Here is a 19,104-nt window from a genome sequence, read left to right on the forward strand (position 1 = left end):
ATGTGATTAGAATACTTGGTGGAGGTTTAATTTTGGATAAATATCTTGATTAATGCTTGCATCACCATGCTTACCTCACCATCTATCCACTTGTCTAATTCTTATGGGGTGATGATGTCATCTATTTTCTACTCCACTTGATTAATCTCCCTTGCTTCTTTTACAAGCTTGTTTCTTGACCGTTTATTTGTTTTACGGTTCGCTTAACTTTCGTTCTCGTTTATCGTTTGAGGGATCATACCCGGGATCTTATTACTTGGATTCCCTTAACCTTTCTCAATACATTATATTCCTTTTATGATCCTCTCTTATAACCCTTGAATTTAAATCCTTTTAATCATGTTACCGTATACTCAATTCTTTCGGTATCTGGTGGATTTTCGGGAAAAATCAAAGTGTTCGGATTTGGATTCTGACGAACTTTACGTACACTTATATACCACAAAGAGTACTAATAATATCTCAGAAGATCAAAAAAAGAACCCCTACATAGTGTGGTATGAAAAGTTTTTTTATTCACCATAATCAGCAAAAGCACTATTCATAAGGGTTTCAAAAATTCCAAAAATTGGGGTTATTACAGACTCTGTGTGCAGAAATGCTCACAGCTACTTATACAAAATAGAACTACTAAGAACACAGGAAATGCTAAAGATAGTGCTTACAAAGATTTCTCTGTGTTTGTTTCTTAGCTCTCTTAGTTGTTTTTCTATTTGCTACTCTCTTGGTTTATATATTACCAAGATTACAAAGTCAAAAGAACTGAATAAATATAAAATCTAACAGTCTTGATCTTTGCTGCTTTTCGTCCTCTATTACCCAGTTAATGGGCTTCCACAGTGTGTTTGTATCCAACTCGACGGCTGTGTGTCAGCTTTCCCTGTTCAACTGATGTTTGAATCTTGATATAATCATCCGTCGACTTTCAGATCATCCGTCGATGACTTACTTGATCATCCGTCGACTGCTATTTTAAACATCCGTTGAAAGTCATTTGATCATCCATCGAAGCTTTGTTAAGCATCCGTTGATAGCTATTTTGGCACTTGATTTCATTTCACTTATACAGAATTACAAGACATTGCTTATGTACAGTTAATCAACCTATTCTGCATATCTAGTTAAAGTCAACATGACTTATATACTACTACAGATTCTATACAAAGGTGCATACAATACTGTGCTACAAACTTATTATTACATAAGCTACTCACTCGATGGATAATAAGTTACTCATCCGTCGGGACTAAAACGAGTTATCCGTCGGGACTATAATTCTTATCCGTCGAGTGCTACATTATTTCACTAAGTAAAATTTACTTAGATGTTTTGTTTAGGTAATCATCAAGTACACAACATATTCACAACAATCTCCCCCAATTTATGTCTACTGGAATTGTTGCCATAAATTAAGAGATACTTGATGATAACAAAACATCCTAAACATATATCTTTAAAGATAAGTAGATAAAACTGAGAGTGCTTCAATTTAAACAGGATATACAAGGTTTGGCTCACAGTCAGTTCAAGATGCTCCTCTAGCCTGAGCAGATTTTTCTAGTTTCTTGAAGGTCTGGATCTTCTTCCAAGCTTTCTGTTATTTTCTTCAATTTGATTCTGGAGCTGTCTGTGGAATTCTAATTCATCAGATTCTGAGAGATCTAACATTTCTTGCATTTCCAAGAGAGTTTCATTGCTAGAGATACTCAATTGGTCTTCTAATCTGAAGAATCTTCTCACACCCTTGTCATCCATGAATTCCATCAGCCAGTAGGGCCTTAGATGCACTCTTCTCCCTGTGTATGGGATGTTAAGAGTTTTGGGTAGTGCATCTTTGGCTCTAACACTCCTTAACTCTTCAATCTTCTTCAATACTAATCTTCTTGCAGTTACATTAAACCCAAAGTTTTTCTTGAAGGATGAATAGACTTTGATCAACACAGCTTGGCTTTCTTGAAGTATCCTGTGAAGAGGCCACTGAATCTCTCTTCCTCCTTTGTACTTGAATACCAACCTTTTAGGTAGGTTTCTGTATGCATCAATTGCCCTTACCTCATCCAGCTCCTCCAGATAAAGGTTTAGGTCTGAGAATTCTTTGATGTCACACAAGTAAAAGTAGTCTCCCTTGTTCATCTTGAGTTGAGCTTTGACTACTGCCTTGGATTTGAGAGGTGACAGCTTCACTTTCTTGACTGCCCTTGATTTTGTCCTTCTTGGCTTGGTGAGAATTGGCAAGTTGAAGTCAGGAATTGGTAATTTATCCCACTCTATTGGCTCATCCTTTGGCACAATAGGCTCTCCATGTATGTTCCTGTAGGGGTCCACCACCCTTATGTCTTCAAATACCACAGAGGGCTTTAATGCTTGAGTTTCAGCTTTAGTGGATTCCATTGGAAATTGATCTTCCAATTCCTTGTTAGCAATATCCAACTTTCATTTTATTCTTTTAGCCAGTTCTTTCTTTCTTGGAGATTTCTTCTGTTCTTCAATCTTCTTCTTTGATTCAGTAGCTTGAGTTGGTTGAGAGGGAATTTGTTGAGAAGAGTTCACAGCCTGTAGCTTGGTCAAGATAGCAAACTGTTCTTTCTTTTGTTTAGACTTCTTTGCATCTAGAGCAGCTTGACTCTTTTCCTGCTTCAATCTGAATTTTTCTTCTTCCTTTGCATGAGCAAATTGTGGATGTCCAGCTACCACACAAATTTCCTTCCCATTTCTGAATATCTTTGCAATTCTCTTTCTTGAGGCTGAATCAGCTGGATCTTTGTAGAGGAGAATAGATCTTTACAGAAGCTTCTTTTCATCAGGCTTGGGTGTCTCATACACAGTATCCATAGGGTTCTTCAAAGATGACTTTGGATAGTTTGCCCTTGGTTTAAGAATTATCTCAGCCTTTTTAGTCTTGATGCAGGAAGATTGTCCTTTCTCCAGATAGTTCATGCTCATCTCATTCACATTGATTAGCTTGACATGAGAGTGATGGATGGCTGACTGATCTGGTTCCTTGACTAATTGAAACTTTTTCTGTATTTCCTCATCAATCTTTTTCCAGTTGATCAGAGTCAACTCTTCTTTATCAGCATCTTTCAAATTTGCTGCTGCATTTATAAGATCTATACCATCTGCAACTGGTGGCTTGGAGATAGTAATTTAAGGTACAATTACTTTGCTGATTTGAACTAAAATGTTATCCCCCTCAGTTGGTCCTTTCTCCCCCTTACTTGATTCTCTCTCCCCCTTTTTGTTATCATCAAGTGGAGGAGTTAGGCCTTGTGCTTTAGCCAGTTACATGAGAAGATTTGTCTGAGTCTGTTGATTTTGAAGAAGTAGAGCCACTGAATTCTCAATAACTTGAACTCTGGTCTCCAGCTTGGCTATCTTCTTGTCAGGATCTGATTCTCTTCTCAACCTTAGTAATAGATCATGCATGGTACCATATGGCATTATTGAATCCAGCTTCTCAGAGTTATATGTCTTTAAGTCAGCTATCTCCTTTTTCAATTCATCCACACTGATATTATGTCTTGAGTGTTGCATCTTCATTAAGTGCAAAGAGTCTAGATGAGCTTTAAGAACAGCCTTGGTACCAGCATCTGAAGCTTCCTGAAGGGCTTGCTGAATAGCTGTTACTTGTTTTACCAAAGACACCTCAAATTGTCCTGGTGTAAATTCCTTTGCCCATGCCCATTCAGGTAAACTTAAAGTAGAACTTGGGCCTTCAGCTCCCCCTAAGTTCATGCTACCATTCAAAGAACTAGAGTCATCATCATCAGAATTTACTCCAAATTCTTCAGATGGCACTCCAGCTTGAGGAGGCATCCTGTTTACAGCAGCTTTATCTCTTTAAAGAGATTCTGTGGTGTGCACTAAGTGCAAAGTCTGCTCTGCCTCCACATTGCCTTGAGCAGCCAACAGTTGATAGGCTGAAACAGGGTGAGTAGAAGTGTCAGCATCCAAGGAAATGTTATCAATTACAGCTTTGTAATGTTGCTGAAATTGTCTTTCCTTTTCAGCATCATCCACAATCATTGACTCACTAGCAATGGCTGGTTCCATCCTTATTTCTCCAGTACCTGCTTTTCTCTCATGTTCTCTCTTTTGTTGCATCAGGGTCTCACCCTGGCTCCCCACCCTCACACCCTCACCTTCACCTACTAAGGTGGGACTCCTCTCACTCACTTTTGCCAATCCTGAATGAATGGATTGCTGAGATTCACTCTTTTCCTCTCCTTTTGCCTGGGAGCAACCCAGCCTCTCACTCAATGCACTCTCCTTTCTCAGTCCTAAGAGTGATTGTATTACCACCAAATCTTCTGCACTTGAAATTATTGAAGTTTGAAGTTGTGCAGAGACACTCGACGGATAAGTGATATCCGTCGGGTGAGTGGTAAAGCTATCCGACGGATAACTGTTGTTAAGCTTATCCGTCGGGATACAATCACTACTCGACAGATGAGCAATATCCATCAAGAGAGTGGAAATGAATGAGGTGGGAAGAGAAACTATTGTTGACTCTGTGTTGATTGAAGTTATTTGAGGCACAGATGTCACAATAGAATCAGAAAGAATTGGCAAGTGAGCCAACAAATCATCTAAAAGATGATGCTCACTTGCACTGGATTTTGGCTTCCCCAACAGAGTTAAAGAAGGGGAATCAGGAATTGAAGTGTTTATCATGTCCACTTCCAGTGAGTTGGTTGGTGAGTATTGTGTTTCAGTGGCTTCTATAATGAGAGATTTTGGCTGTGACTCCACATTTATTGGAGCCACATCAATCTGAATTTGAGAAGGTGCAGGGACTGTGTCTTTAGCACCAGTTTGCACTAATTGTGTGCCCTGTGCATCCCCAGTTGTTTTGGATTTCTTCTTTCTAGTGTAAGTTTGGTGTGAGCTTGTGTCCCTAACCCTCTTGGCCTGTGCTCTTGGATGAGAGCTTTGTTCAATAGCCACATCCTTTTGGGAGGATGCAGCTAGAAGTGAGCTTCTATCCTTTTTAAGCACTGCAGTTTGTTGGGAAACTGCAGTGTGGCTAGGCTGGGATTCACTCATCTCTCCAACCTTATCCTTGGGGTTTCTTTGATGTTCACCCCTTCCCTCACCTATCTTAACCTCCTTCACACTCCCCTCTTTGGCTTTGGTAGATTTTTCAACTGGTACCTTTTGAGAGATACCAGAGGGGGTTTTCTTTGATTTGGATTTGGGAATTGCAATTGTTTTGGCAGCTTTGGCAGGCAACTGTTTGGTCATTTTCACAGTTGCCATAGCTATGCCTGAAGTCAAAGAAATAGAAGAGATTGGAATAGTTGAGGGTATGGATAAACTTACCTTACTTACCTGAGGTGTCAGCATTACAGGAAAATAGAACATTGGCACATCCTTGTGATGGTTGGCTCTGTTCAAGTCTGCAATGATTCTTCTCTCTTGAACCCAACAAGCTAATTTGTTGTTTGGGTTCTCAAGTTCAATCTCTTGACAAAGATGGTTAGCCAAAAGCATAAAAAATCTAGCATAGTAAATATTCTTTCCTCTTTTGGCTAAGTCACCTAATTTAAAACCTAACTCATACACAACGTGGTCACTGAAATTATAATATTTGTCTGTAACTAGCATGTATAGCATGTTAAGCATGGAAACGTTCACAGAATCAAAATTACTGATTTTTCCAGAAAAGACTTTAGTTACTACATCACACAAGTAACTTCATTCCTTCCTAAGACCTAGTCATCTAATTTCACTTAGTTTTGCAGTAGTAAGTGCATAATGAATGGAATTAAGCATATTGACAATATCAGTGTCAGTGTGTGGTGCAGTTACATTATCATCAGGAATCTTGAAACATGCTTTTATTACATCACTATTGATACAGAAATCATTACCTTTGATGGTCAGAGTGATGGTTTTGTCAGTAGAGTTGTAGATTGCTGTTGTCCACATTTCCTCAACAACTTCACAATAGATTATGGGTGATTCCAGCATAGCAAAAATTAACTTGCAGTTCCTCACGAAGTCCATTATCTTATGATAGTCTTCAGATTGCTGAATCCCCTTATTGACCAAGGCAGTGAAGTTGTTCTTCTCATAGATGAACCCAGTCTGTGACATGATCTTTACTACGGGTGCCATTGTTAGAGAAGAAAAGCTTGAAGAGAAAGAGGATTTTTGCTTGAGAGAGAATGAAATAACACAGTTGAATTTGAGAATGATAAAAGAAAATGATTAGAATGAAATAGGCTTTTATACTTTGCTCAGACTCAACGGATGAAAATAATAAAGAGAAGTAAATTACCCAATAGAAATTGCCTAAAACGACCGTTTTAAAATAAGCTTTAAAAATTCCACCCATTATCCGTCGTGTAATGCTTATAAACTGTAAGTATACTCGATGGATAATGTTCAGGGAATTAACGGTTCAGATTTAGATACTTCGACGGATGAGGATAAAATGTTATCCGTCGAGCTTTAAAATATTCCAGAAAAGTAATTGATTTTTATTTACAATTTGTATATCGACGGATGACTCAACCCGATGGATAATGGTCATCCGTCGAGATACAAATTTTGACTTAGCCAAAATTTCATTCAAGACTATAAATCAACTAAATTTCTGGCTTCTTTTCAAATTGCAAGAATAATACAGATAAAATCAAGAGTAATTAAGCATACCTAACTCACTTACCAACCTAGAAAAGGTGGATTCATCCAGTGGCTTGGTAAAAATATCTGCAAGTTGCTTCTCACTTGGAATAAATGTAACTCTACAGTACCATTCATTACATGTTCCCTTATCAAATGGTACTTGATGTCTATATGCTTTGTCCTTGAATGTTGCACTGGATTTTCAGTGATGGCAATTGCACTTGTGTTGTCACAAAAAATAGAAATCCTTTCAACTTGCAAACCATAGTCTAGCAATTGATTTTTCATCCATAAAATCTGTGCACAGCAACTGCCAGCAGCAATATATTCAGCTTCAGCTGTGGAAGTAGAAACTGAATTTTGCTTTTTGCTGAACCAGGACACAAGCTTGTCTCCTAAAAATTGACAGGTTCCTGTTGTGTTTTTTCTATCAATTCTGCAACCTGCATTATCTGCATCTGAATAACTAGTTAGATCAAAACCAGAATCTCTAGGATACCAAATGCCAAGGTTTGGTGTTCCTTTGAGATATCTGAAAATTCTTTTAATAGCTATCAAATGAGACTCTCTAGGATCAGCCTGAAATCTAGCACACAAATATGTAGCAAACATTATATCTGGCCTACTGGCTGTTAAGTACAGAAGTGAGCCAACCATGCCTCTATAACTTGAAATATCCACAGACTTTTCAGTAGTGTTTAGTTCAAGCTTAGTTGCAGTGGCCATGGGAGTTTTTGCAGATGTGCAATCCATTAGATCAAACTTCTTTAAAAGATCAAAAATATATTTAGTTTAACTAATGAATATTCCATCACTAACTTGCTTAACTTGTAAACCAAGAAAGTAAGTTAGTTCCCCATCATACTCATTTCGTACTTGCTTTGCATCAGTTTGGCAAACTTTTTACAAAGTTTCTCATCTGTAGAGCCAAAAATAATATCATCTACATAAATTTGAACAAGTATGTTAGAGCCATTCACATTTCTGAAAAATAAAGTTTTATCTACAGTACCTCTTGTGAAGTGACTTTCCAAAAGGAACTTTGATAAAGTGTCATACCAGGCTCTAGGTGCTTGCTTCAGTCCATAAAGTGCTTTCAGTAGATAATAGACATACTCTGGGAAATTTGGATCTTCAAAGCCAGGAGGTTGACTTACATACACTTCTTCCTCCAAATCTCCATTCAGAAAGGCACTTTTGACATCCATTTGATAGACTTTGAAATTGGCATGGGCTGCATAGGCTAAGAAGATTCTGATGGCTTCAAGTCTTGTAACAGGAGCAAATGTTTCATCAAAATCTATCCCTTCTTACTGACAATAGCCTTTAGCAACCAATCTTGCTTTGTTCCTTACTACTATGCCATTTTCATCCATCTTGTTTCTGAATACCCATTTGGTGTCTATTGGATTCTTTCCTTTAGGCTTGGGTACCAGCTTCCATACTCTATTCCTTTCAAATTGGTTTAGCTCCTCTTGCATAGCTAAAATCCAATCAGGATCCAATAAGGCTTCTTCTACCTTCTTTGGTTCTTCCTTAGACAGGAAGCTGCTGTATAGACATTCTTCTTGAGTTGCTCTCCTGGTTTGAACTCTGGAAGAAACATCACCAATAATCAGTTCAAAGGGGTGATCTTTTATCCATTTTCTTGGTTGAGGTAGATTAGCCCTAGATGAAGAGACCTCAATGTTGTCTTGATGTGTGATTGAGTTTTGATTGCTAGAAACTCCCCCTGAGTTTGTGGATCTTTGATTTGAGATTGGGGTGCTTTCTATGGGTGATCTACCTTGACTTCCTGCTCCTTTTGATAACCCGACGGATGGTGAATTTTGAGTATCGACGGATGAGGCAGGTTGTCTTCCGACGGATAATACAGACTGCCTTCCGACGGATGAAGCATTATGTAACTCGACGGATGTTGAGTTTTGTGCTTCATTTATAGTAGATTTGTCTGCATTATCCTTAGACACTTTTTCTTGATCACTCTCATCATCACTTTCATCACTGACCATCTCAACATTGTCGAATTTGAGGCTCTCATGGTAATCTCCATCTTTTAGTCCTTCAATCTTTTTATCATCAAACACAACATGTATAGATTCAACAACAATGTTGGTTCTTAGATTGTAGACTCTATATGCTTTACCAACAGCATATCCAACAAAAATTCCTTCATCTGCTTTAGCATCAAACTTCCCATTTTGATCAGTTTGATTTCTCAGAATATAGCATTTACAGCCAAAGACATGAAGAAAGTTCAGAGTTGGCATCTTGTTTTTGAACAATTGATAAGGTGTCTTGCATTTTGCTTGATTAATCAGAGAGATGTTCTGAGTGTAGCATGCAGTGTTGACAGCTTCAGCCCAGAAATATGTTGGTAATTTTGATTCTTCAAGCATTGTCCTTGCAGCTTCAATAAGAGATCTATTCTTTCTTTCCACTACTCCATTCTGTTGTGGAGTCCTTGCTGCTGAAAACTCATGCAAGATCCCATTTTCCTCACAAAATGCTCTCATGACATAGTTCTTGAACTCAGTTCCATTGTCACTCCTGATTCTTCTAACTTTGAAATCAGGATGATTGTTAACATGCCTTATGTGATTGATGATGATTTCACTAGCTTCATCTTTGGACTTTAGGAAATAGGTCCAAGAGAACTTTGAGAAATCATCTATAATTACTAGGAAAAATCTTTTCTTTGAGATTGACAATACATTGACTGGTCCAAACAAATCCATGTGAAGCAGTTGCAGAGGTTCTTCAATTGCTGAATCAAGTTTCTTCCTGAAAGATGCTTTAATTTGCTTCCCTTTTTGGCAGGCATCACACAGTCCATCCTTTGTAAACTCCACCAGAGGAATGCCTCTAACCAGCTCTTTCTTTACCAGCTCATTCATGGTCTTGAAGTTCAAATGGGATAGCTTCTTGTGCCATAGCCAACTTTCATCTTGACTTGCTTTACTGAGAAGACAAGTTACAGATTCTGCTTTAGTTGAGTTGAAGTCAGCTAGATACACATTTCCTCTTCTCATACCAGTGAGAACCACTTTGTTGTTTTGATTATTAATCACAACACAGGTTTCTTTGTTGAAGGTTACTGAGTTGCCTTTATCACAAAGCTGGCTGATACTCAACAGATTGTGTTTGAGACCATCCACTAAGGCAACCTCTTCAATGATGACATTGTCCTTTGAAATCAAGCCATATCCCACAGTATAACCTTTGCTGTCATCTCCAAAAGTGATTCTTGGGCCAGCTCTCTCTTCAAACTCTGTGAGCAGGGTAGAATCACCAGTCATGTGTCTTGAACAACCACTATCCAAGTACCAAAGATTCCTTCTGTTTCCCTGCACACATCAAAATCAAATCAAGTTGATTTTGGTACCCAAGTTTCCTTGGGTCCTGCCTTGTTAGCTTTCTTCTTCTGTTTCTTAGGTCTTAACTCATTTGACTTAGGATTTTCAGATTCTTCCTTAGTCATCTGGGTTGGGCCTTTGAAACCAGTAGATGCAACAGAATTATTATGCATGTTATGGCTAACAGGAAATGGCATGCTTGGTGCAAACATGTTATTCCAGTAAGGCATGCTAAATGGCATTTGAGGCATATTGTATGCAGCATAATATGGATTAGGTGCAAATGGCATGTTAGCAAACTATGCATTCATGTTATGTGTAGGCATAGCATTAACAGGCATAGGAGGCATGGCATTCATGTTAGAGAATTGAGGCTGAACAGACATTGGAGTAGGCATGGCAGATTTGCAATTATCAGACAAATGATTTACACTACCACATTTGACACAGATTTTTCTAGGAGCATATTTGTCAGCTGTGTAGTTATTATGTTTGTTAATCCCTACTTTACCATTCCTATTGTTTTTCCTTTTAGTCTCTGTTTTTACCTCTATCTTCTCAAGTCTGTCACTCAACTGTTTGATAGTCATGTGACCAACATTAGCCTTCTTCCCTTTCTTGGCTTGACTTGACTCCCCTGAAACAAAGTTCTTGGAAACAGACCCATACTTTTCATTTAGCTTGGTTAATTTGGCTTTGCTAATGGGTTTGCTCACAGCCGACGGATTATGATTTTTATCATTCGACGGATAACACATTTTGTTATCCGACGGATAGTCCTCATCATCTGTCGAGACATCTGTCAGCAATCCATCTACCAAAATAGGTTCTAGTTTCTCCTTATTCTTTTTTCAGGCTTCATCACAAAAGGACTCAATTCCTTGAACCTTGGTGATTTGAGCATGAACATCTCTGAATGTTTTCCATGCTTTAATCACTTCCTGTTCACGATCAAGCTGCTTATTTAAAATTTCTTCCTTTTTCAAGGACTCAGTTAATTCCTCCTTAGCAATTCTATTTTTAGTTTCTCAAACTCAACAAACTGAGACTCAAGCACATTATTCCTCTCACTCAAAAACAAGTTATTTTCTTTGATTTTAGCATTTTCTTTAGTGAGGGACTTAAGTGTAACACGCAAATGATACAATTCTGTAGACATGTCATTTATTGAATCATTACACTCAGCTTTAGATAAATGTGCAAGGTTTGTAGTAATTACCTGATTGCTTGAGGAACTTGTCTCTGTTTCATCAGATTTGGCCATAAGGGCTAGATTGACATAGCTGACATCCTCATCTTCATCTAAACCATCAGCTGCCCAGTCATTCTCGTGTGTAATAAAAGCCCTTTCCTTCTGTTTGAGTAGATCAAAGTATTTTTGCTTATAATCCACAGATTCAAATCTCTTCTTACTGGAATCTGACTTTCTACACTCATTTGCAAAATGCCCTGCCAAGCCACATTTGAAACACTTGAATTTTGACTTATCCACCATGTTTCTATTTGGCTTGGCAGCTCCAAAGTTCTTCTTGAACTTGAGCTTGGCAAATCTTCTTGAAAGGAATGCTAGGTGCTCATCAATGTCCTCCATGTCATCTTGACTCAAAGAATCTTCACTTTCTGCAGCTAGCCCTTTACCCTTGCTTTCACAGGCCTTTGAAGTTGATTCCACAGCTTCCATCTTCACTTCCTTCTCCTTTTCCAGTTCAGCCACTAGTGCAATGGATCCTCCTTTCTTCTTTCCTCTCTCCATTCTTTCATCCTGCTCTATTTCAAGCTTATAGGTCTTCAGAATGCCATACAGTCTCTCCAAAGTAAACTCCTTATAATCTTGAGAGTTTCTCAATGAGACTGTCATTGGTTTCCATTCCTTTGGAAGAGATCTGAGAAATTTCAGATGGGAGTCTTTAGTCTGATAGACTCTTCCATGCAATTTAAGAGCATTTAGTAGCTTTTGGAATCTACTAAAAATGTCAGTGAGTGACTCACTTTCTTCATTGTGAAAATGCTCATATTGCTGAATCAGGAGCTGCATTTTATTTTCTCTTACTTGCTCAGTACCATCACAGATTTTCTGTATTGTGTCCCAAACTTCCTTGGCAGTCTTGCAGTTGATGATGTTATCAAACATATCTGCATCAACACCATTGAACAGAATGTTCATGGCCTTTTTATCTTTCCTGACTTGTTCAAGATCAGGTTCAGACCATTCATGCCTTGGCTTTGGAACAGATGGTTCATTTCCTGTTGCAGCTCTCATTGGAACATGAGGGCCTCTTTCTATGCAGTCCACATAGGCCTCATCTTGAGAAAGCATATGAAGATGCATCTTTACCTTCCAGTGATGGTAATTATCTTTATCAAGAAAAGGAATCTTGACTCCAACATCTTTCTTGTTCATCTTGCTGTATTGTTTTGATCTTTAAACTCTTTGTAGATTAAGAGCCTGCTCTGATACCAATTGTTAGTCCCTTAACAATATAGCAAGAATTACAGAAGGGGGGTTGAATGGAATTCTTAAACTTTTTCTTGAAATAAAAATGTTCAACTCGATTATAGATATATTTGTTTTGATTAGCACAATGCGGAATATAAACTTTAATGAATCAAAACAAGAGTAATTAAAAACAAGAGTCTTTAAAAACTTTCTGGTGGATTTAAACAATTCCACCAGAGATATATTTAATATATCGAGAGGACTCTGTGTGCAGAAATGCTCACAGCTGCTTATACAAAATAGAACTACTAAGAACACAGGAAATGCTAAAGATAGTGCTTACAAAGATTTCTCTGTGTTTGTTTCTTAGCTCTCTTAGTTGTTTTTCTATTTGCTACTCTCTTGGTTTATATATTACCAAGATTACAAAGTCAAAAGAACTGAATAAATATAAAATCTAACAGTCTTGATCTTTGCTGCTTTTCGTCCTCTATTACCCAGTTAATGGGCTTCCACAGTGTGTTTGTATCCAACTCGACGGCTGTGTGTCAGCTTTCACTGTTCAACTAATGTTTGAATCTTGATATGATCATCCGTCGACTTTCAGATCATCCGTCGATGACTTACTTGATCATCCGTCGACTGCTATTTTAAACATCCGTTCAAAGTCATTTAATCATCCGTCGAAGCTTTGTTAAGCATCCGTTGATAGCTATTTTGGCAATTGACTTCATTTCACTTGTACAGAATTACAAGACATTGCTTATGTACAGTTAATCAACCTATTCTGCATATCAAGTTAAAGTCAACATGACTTATATACTACTACAGATTCTATACAAAGGTGCATACAACACTGTGCTACAAACTTATTATTACATAAGCTACTCACTCGATGGATAATAAGTTACTCATCCGTCGGGACTAAAACAAGTTATCCGTCGGGACTATAATTCTTATCCGTCGAGTGCTACATTATTTCACTAAGTAAAATTTACTTAGATGTTTTGTTTAGGTAATCATCAAGTACACAACATATTCACAACAAGGGTCAAACGGTTATAATGATGTTTCCCTCAAATGAAGTATCTCATAACTTCATTTCTTTTAAACAACATTTCAAGGATTGAATTTATTCAAGTCTTATCTTGTAGTCTCATCTATGTGATGAACTTTCGAAACTGTTTATACCTTGAACGGTGGTGGTTCAAGTAGTATTCGGAAAAGATATAAGTATATTGGAGTATCTTGTAACTTCATCTTTTCAACTTATATCCAGTTAATGATTATCTTATGAATGACAAAGATTTTCAGAAAAACGTTGAGACAAGGTTAGATATATGAGATCACCTTGCAACGATATTTTTATACAGTTATAAACTGGAACTCTGTGTATATTATACATGTCAGAGGATTTCAAAGATTGTGAAAAGTATATATGTATATATATACTGAATATTTTGCGACTTGGTCGCGTTAAGATATCAACTTGGTTCATTTCTTCTTGACCAAGACTTTCATGAGTACTATGAGAATGCTCATATATTGTTAATTATTATACATATTATTTCGGTCGGCTTGTTGCTCACCCTTGCTTTCTTCTTTCATCACACAACAACAGACATAAAAGATGAACAGGACCAAGCTTCCAATTCGCAAACGGTTAGGAAACGTTCCGCAGTTTTCTGGAAGCGTTGATGCCGCCGTAGCTGAGGTAGGAACTACTAATAGGCTAGGCTTTCAACTATTGATGAACCATACTTATGTATATTATGAATTGTAATAATGGAAAAGAATATGTAAATTATTCAGAAACCCTTTTGAGGTGAAATGGTTTATAATTGTGGAATAAAATGACTTGTGTTATTTTTGGGTATTCATCTCTGAGACTATAACTTGTGGTGTGTGTGTATATTGTGGGGTCACAGTACGCAGTAGGTGGTTGATTATTAAGATTAAGTATTATTAAGGGAAATGGAACTCGTGACAACCCGGATCCCCGATCCCGGATTTGGGGGTGTTATATTATTGGAAGAGATTCATGAAGAATTGGAGGCTTAAACTTCTAGGATAGCCATAACTAATCATAAGGAACCTTGGGTAATTACCTTGCAAATTAACAAAGCTTGGATCTTGATTTTTGGAATTTTTCTTCTTGAAAATAGTGAAGAAGCCGAGAGCAATGTTCTTGGGAGGGTTTGTTATTTGTTGAATGTATTTGTGGTGGAAAAATGAAGTGAATGGGATATTTGGATGATATATTGGTTGATTAAAGTGAGTGGAGTATGACTAAGCATGACATCATCCTAGTGACTTCATCTTTTGCCACTTGTCATCACTTGGTGGTGGAAGCATCTTTCATGTTAATCCTTGCTTAGTTGCTTGATTATCATCCTTAATCCTTGCACTAATCTCTCTTGCATTACCTGTCGTTTAATTGTTTTACGACTCGTTTATCGTTTGAGGGATCGTACCCGGGATCTCACTACTTAGGTTCCCCTAAACCCTTCTCAATATTTTATATTCCTTTTATGATCCTCTCTTATAATCCTTGAATTAAAATCCTTTTAATCATGTTACCTTATACTTAATTCTTTCTGTATCTGGTGGGTTTTCGGGAAAAATCAAAGTGTTCGAATTTGGATTCTGACGATCTTTACATACACTTATATACCATATAGAGTACTAATAAGATCTCAGAATATCAATAAAAGAACCACTACATAGTGTGGCATGAAAAGTTTTCTTATTCAGCATAATCAACAAAATCACTATTCATAAGGGTTACAAAAAGTTCAAAATTTTTGGGGTTATTACACCGAAGGTTCCTTCACAGGAGTCAGTAGGTCAGGTTGCACAGCCGTACATGGTACCCTACCATGAGTACAGGGTTATGAGGGATGATGTTGAGTATTGGAGAGCACAGTGCCGAGAGATTATGCATTTATTTGACTAGAGGGACAGAGGACCGTTAGCGGCCCTACATCCGGATTACTATATGAGACAGCGATTGCAGTCGGTTTTGATGAGTGCCACTTGGGAGCTTGATGATTTGACCCATGAGGGACCACCTTCTTTCGCAGAGTTCTACAGGATATTCCGCTTGGCACAGACTTTGGTCCAGGCACTTGGGGATGAGCTTAGGCGTATTCCGCCTGGGTTTTGAGACAGTGACTTCAGAATACAGATGTATATAGAGGCAGCATAGTATAACCTAGTGAGTAGTGTGTATGTGTATATTAGTAGCTTAACCTGTAGTAGTAGCTTAACCTGTAGTAGTAGTTTGACATGTATTGGTAGTGTGACTTGTAGCCCCGATGATTACCAGCAGAGCGAGACTTTTTGTATCAAGCATTTACATCTGAGGTTGGTGTCATATATATAAAATGAACCTTTTTCAAATTTCTTTTATTTAAATTTCAGTCTTTACAGTTTTATAGCAATTACTTTCACTTTATTGTTTTACAGTTTTTCATATCATAATTCCTGTTAAAAAAAAGGAGAGAGAACAACCAATTTATTTAACTGCATACATTTCCTGTTTTTATATTCAGCAACTGTTTTCTTTACTTAACTCATGTTGTTAATACAGGATAAATTGTTTTCTTATCTACTGTCGATTATTTATTAAACCGTTAAAGATATATCACTTGTTTTATTATCAGAAGATGGCACCAAAAAGAAAGACTAGGGCTGAGAATTCTAACAGCAAATCCGAAGGTCGGACTAATGAGACCATGAACCAAATGTTCCATCTGATGCAACAACAGATGGTAATGATGCAGCAATAGATGCAGCATCAACAATAACAGATTCAACAACAAATGTTACAGCAGCCACCTCGTCCTGAGCCTCAATTACCACCAGTATTACGTGTTGTTATTTTTAAGCAGTTTCAGTCAGTTAAACCTCTAGAATTTGATGAGTCAACTAATCCTATTAAGGCTACCACCTGGTTAAAGGAAATAGATAAAGTGTTTGCACTAGTAAAGATAGGTGCAGACCAGAAGACTGACTTTGCTAGTTATTTATTGAAAGGAGAAGCAAATTATTGGTGGGAGTCTAAAAAGGCTTTAGAGGGTGAAGATATTATTGCATGGGATAGGTTTAAAGAGTTATTTTTAGAGAAACATTTTCCTCGCTACGTGAGAAATCAAATGCAGATAAAGTTTTTAGAACTGAAGCAGGGAAGTATGTCCGTGAAGGAATATGAAACCAAGTTTACTGAATTGGCTAGGTTCGTTCCAGAACAAGTGGATACTGAAGAGAAACGAGTTCAAAGGTTTCAAGAGGGATTACGACCGTGGATCCGTGGACAAGTTGCAGTTTTTGAATTAACAACGTATACCGCCGTAGTCCAGAAAGCCTTGATCATCGAAGGAGAAAGTGAAAGATCTCAAAGAGATAGAGGACAGGGAAGTTTCCAAGATCGTTCCAGCAGAAAGCCGGGATTTCAAGCCCGGGCAAATTTGAATTTCAAAAGGATAGGACAAGGTACACAGAAAGCAGGTAATCATTTCCAAGCCCCCAAACAACAGGGAATTGTCAAAGTCCAAGTGCCATACTGCAGAACTTGTGGACGCAAGAACACCGACGTATGTATTAAAGCAGATGTGACATGTTTGAAATGTAAGCAGAAAGGGCACTACTCTAACGAATGTCCAACGAGAAAGACAGCAGAAATCACTTGCTACCAATGTGGAAAGAAAGGGCATATCGCTAGGAATTGTAAAGGACCAGCAATGGCAGCTAGTATTCCAAAAGTATTGGCACTACCTCCGCCGCCGCCGCCTAATCAACCCAGAGCAAGAACTTTCAACATGACCATGAAAGAAGCAGTGCAGAGTCCGAGTGTAATTGCAGGTACGCTTTTGGTGAATTCCGTAAGTTCAAAAGTATTAATTGATTCTGGAGCTACTCGTTTATTTATTTCTGAAGAATTTATTGATAAGTTACATTGTGAAATTGAATGGTTGGGCGAGACGTTAATTATAAAATTAGCGAATGACGACCAAGTTCCAGTAGATCGAGTGTGTCCTGCGTGCAATATAGAGATAGCTGGACATCATTTTTATGTAGATTTAATTCCTTTTAAGCTAGGAGAGTTTGATGTCATTTTGGGAATGGATTGGTTAGCGTGTCATAATGCTCAGATTGATTGCGCGAATAAGAAAGTCAAATTTCGAACTGCGGAAAATGGAACGGTAATGTTTAAGGGCGAAAAACAGCGCAAGAAATTTCTCACAGTAATGCAGGCCAAACGATTGCTTCGACAAGGGTGTGAGATGTACATAGCTTACGTGTTAGATACTGAAAAAGGAAGTCCTAAGATAGAAGACATTCCATTTGTATGTGAATTTTCGGACGTCTTTCCAAACGAGCTTTCAGGGTTACCACCAGATCGAGAAATTGAGTTCACGATTGATCTAGCACCAGGTACAGAATCAGTTTCGAAAGCTCCATATCAAATGGCTCCAATCGAGATGAAAGAATTGTCAATGCAATTGCAAGATCTTCTAGACCGAGGCATCATACGACCTAGTGTATCCCCCTGGGGTGCACCGGTGTTGTTCGTGAAGAAGAAAGACGGCAGCATGCGATTATGCATTGACTATCGGGAATTAAATAAGCTCACCATTAAGAATAAGTATCCTTTACCGAGAGTCGATGATTTATTCGATCAACTAAAAGGAGCCGCATGATTTTAAAAGATAGATTTGCGATTAAGCTATCATCAATTGAAGATTAAAGTTGAAGATATTCCCAAGACTGTGTTTCACATGAGATATGTACATTACGAGTTTCTTGTAATGGCATTCGGTTTGACTAACGCGCCAGCAGCATTCATGGATCTGATGAACAGAGTATTCAAGAAATACTTGGAAAAATTCATGATCGTATATATTGATGACATCTTGATTTACTCAAGGACAGAAGAAGAGCATGTTGAGCACTTGAGGATAGCTTTGGAAATTCTGAGGAAAGAGCAACTGTACGCGAAATTCTCAAAATGTGAATTCTGGTTAAAGGAAGTACAATTTCTAGGACACATCATTAGTAGAGAAGGCATCCAAGTCGATCTAGCAAAAATTGAAGCTGTTTTAAATTGGAAATGACCAAAGACACCGACAGAAGTTCGAAGTTTCTTGGGATTGGCAGGATATTATCGAAGATTTGTCAAGGATTTTGCGAAAATAGCAACGCCGTTGACCAAGTTAACTCGAAAAAGTGAAAAATTCGTATGGGACGACAAATGTGAAGGAAGTTTTCAAGAACTAAAGAATCGGTTAGTAACCGCACCGGTACTCGTATTACCAGACAGGCATGGAAATTTCGTCATTTATAGCGACGCTTCGTATCGCGGGTTAGGATGTGTATTGATACAGTACGGTAACGTTATTGCATATGCTTCGACACCGCTTAAACCTCACGAGTAGAAATATCCTACGTATGATCTGGAATTAGCAGCGATCGTATTTGCGTTGAAACTTTGGAGACACTATCTTAACGGTAAAAAATGTGAAATCTACACGGATCATAAGAGTCTGAAGTATATCTTTACGCAAAAGGAATTGAACATGTGTCAACGTCAATCGTTGGAATTGATTAAAGATTATGATGTCACGATCAGTTATCATCCAGGGAAAGCAAATGTTGTAGCAGATGCGCTGAGTAGAA

Source organism: Apium graveolens, chromosome 2 (genome assembly GCF_009905375.1).
Source record: "Apium graveolens cultivar Ventura chromosome 2, ASM990537v1, whole genome shotgun sequence".
Classification (NCBI taxonomy): Eukaryota; Viridiplantae; Streptophyta; class Magnoliopsida; order Apiales; family Apiaceae; genus Apium; species Apium graveolens.